Source organism: Astatotilapia calliptera, chromosome 15, assembly GCF_964374335.1.
Source record: "Astatotilapia calliptera chromosome 15, fAstCal68.1, whole genome shotgun sequence".
NCBI lineage: Eukaryota > Metazoa > Chordata > Actinopteri > Cichliformes > Cichlidae > Astatotilapia > Astatotilapia calliptera.
This window is the reverse complement of record NC_137436.1, coordinates 5,512,669-5,515,528: the sequence shown is the minus strand read 5'-3', so window position 1 is coordinate 5,515,528 and position 2,860 is coordinate 5,512,669. Positions and strand designations below refer to the sequence as shown.

General features: G+C 44.1%; 1 long non-coding RNA gene across 1 annotated transcript; it reads left to right on the top strand.

Annotated features, from left to right (window-relative positions):
- Positions 1-305: 305 nt before the first annotated feature.
- LOC145420654 (uncharacterized) lies at positions 306-827 on the top strand. The gene is made up of 2 exons (XR_013901973.1): positions 306-581; positions 659-827. It is a non-coding gene; the product is annotated as an uncharacterized LOC145420654 (long non-coding RNA).
- Positions 828-2,860: the final 2,033 nt, after the last annotated feature.

Sequence of the window (2,860 nt, the reverse complement as noted above, 5' to 3'; positions counted from 1 at the left end):
AGGTCTAATGCTAAGCCAACCTAGGTACTCATGTCCCCAAGGCCTAGCATATTGTTGTGAAGTTTGAAGATCATCTATAAAAAGTTATAGGTATTATAACATTCTTACTGATTTTCACAGTTTGTGTGTATTTGACCCTAACCCGAAATCTTGAAAAGCTAATAAAGAGACAGAACTGATGTCAAACTCATACTATTAACCTAAGATCTTTTTTTTTTTTTTTTTTTAACACTGTGCAGTTCTGGAAGGTAATTCACTTTTACAGCACTGTCATATATTCAAACCCTACCTACCTTCTGTCACGGTCGGACGGCCCTTTCCAGACGACCCTGCTTGTGTTTATGTTTTCTGTATATGTGTTTGCTTCTCCCTCCCTGGCCCTCGGGGTTGTTTACGGAAGTGCGCGCCGTGGGAGAGGCGTGTCCTGGCGACTGTCGTCATTGGGAGTCCCTCTTCGCTGTTGCCGGCCCACCTGCAGCTGATTACCTGACCAGTGGTTGGTAATCATTCCTCCAGGCTAGAAAGGGGTATTTAACCTGGACTCACGGCGACAGTCGACGTGGGATTATTACTCCGAACTGGTATAGTCTGTGCGAGCAGTGTGAGTGTGTTATTCGGCTAGCGTGTGGCTAACGCTGGATTTTCCTTCTTCCTCCAGGAGGGGCGAGCGGAGAAGCGAGTTGGGGAGCACACACACTAAGGGAGTTACTACACGGAACGCACTGGGAGCAAGGGACGAGCACGATTGGAAAATTGCACTTTTGAATGGATTGTTGGACTTGTCTGTTTCACTGTAAATAAACGCACTGTGTTTCTGTGAGCAAGAACCGCGCCTGGGTCCCTCTTTTCCGTGACACCTTCCTCTGTCTTCCTCATCCTTAAGGATTTCAAATTTTTTCTCACAAGTCTCAATCAACCCAAGATACAAATGGCCATTTTTGCAATTTTTGAGCACAGTGGCAACATTGTCCCTGTTACAAGTCAGTGTACCATTAAAACGCATGTGAATCTGTTATTTATGAGCTGAAATAGTTTTTTAAAAAAAGTTGTTATGAAGGGAAACATCCCACGCAGGGCCCATTTTCCCTCTCCATTCCATGTCTCTTTGATCATCTGAGTTTGTCCTCACCTCTCTCTCCCTGCTTTAGCCTTACCATATCAATCGTTATTTTATATACACTTCATCAAAGCAGCTTCAGGGCAAAAAAAAAGAAAGAAGAAAAAAAGCACAAAACCTCAGCAGAGGCTAGGGTTTGATATCTTACATAGATCCAAACCTAACGGGGGAGTCTTGTTTTCCTGCTTGAAACAATCTACATTAATCCTACTCCCATGGAGAGCTCTAGTTGAGGTGAGGAGTTTTGTTCCACTCCCTGACCAAATGCCATCATATGAAGTGGAGACCTGCCAGCCTCAAGCTTTGATGTATAAGCAAATTAGTTAGAGCTGCCTTATACTTTTCTAATTCCAGCCAAATAGCAACGTATGTCAGGTACACACATGTAACAGATGTGCCACACATATCTTCACACCTGTCTTTGGACTGGTGTGAATGGTTGTACCAAACCCGGTTTATAAAGTGCCCAACTCTAAACAGCACAGCCATTAGAACTAGGACGATACCTCACAGCACAACTAGTGCTGTCAGTGTTAATCCCGTTAAAATGACGTTAACACCATAACTGCACTATGGTGTTAACGCTAACTCGCTAACGGAGATTTGCCGCCACAATACACATTGGCCAGCACAGGACCACTAGTGTGTCTGCAACTATCCTTGTGCTGGCCCATGTGTGGGCCACCTCTGGCAAACCTGATCTGGGCCACCAAAGGGTCGTCATTCTTTGTGGTATGTGGGCCATGTGTAAGCACATTGTGTGGGCCAGATCGGGGCCATACCAATTTTGCTATGTGGGACGGCAAGGCCGGGATGGTCCATTTGGTAAAGTAAATCCCTTGGGCATCTTTCTTGGCCTTTAGACAATAATTCTGATGGCAAAGGAACCAAACGGGACAGGTAAAAAAAAAAGCAAAAAAAAAAGCTAAAAACAGGAAGCTATGGCTACAGTTTGCATAAGTTCAACATAATTAGACAACAGAAGATCGCAAAAATGTTGCCTGGTCTGATAGGTCATGATTTCTGCTGGGACACTAAGCTGGTAGGCCCAGAATTGGACATAAACAACATGAAAGTAGGGATGGGTATCGTTTAGGTTTTATCCGATACCGGTGCCAAACCGGTACTTTTGAAACGGTGCCGGTGCTTAAACGGTGCTCGAACCGGTACTTAAAGAATGGAGAACTTTGTCCAAAAACCTTTTATGTTTAGCTGTTTTTTGTGAAAAGATAACAATGTTAGCTTTTTCTGCAGCTATAGGGCATATATGGTATCACTCTTAGCTGGAAGCAGTGCAATGTAAAAAACACAAACTTTGTCCAAAAACCTCTCATATTGAACTGTTTTCCAATTTTTTCTTTGGTCATTTTAGCCTTTTTGGCCAGGGTGAAGGGAGTATCTGCAATCAAACAAGAAGACAGCCGCATGTAACTACAACGGTGGTTGCTAGTTTACCTTACATGCATTAATGTAATAACGTGGTTAGCGTACTCAACGTAAATTACACACGGACAACATTAAGCTACTCACGCAGAGAAGAATGGCTGCTGTTGCCATCATCATCTGTCATCATTTCTGCTAGAAAAACTGGCAGGGCTAGGGGCCAGGACTCTCCTCTTCGGGTTTTGGGGGATGTTGCCGATAACAGGCACCACACCCGTAGTAGGTATGGTGCATTTCTCGGCTTTAAAAAAAACGCTATGTGTCGCCAGGTGTTTCATCAGACATGAGGCGTTACCTCCT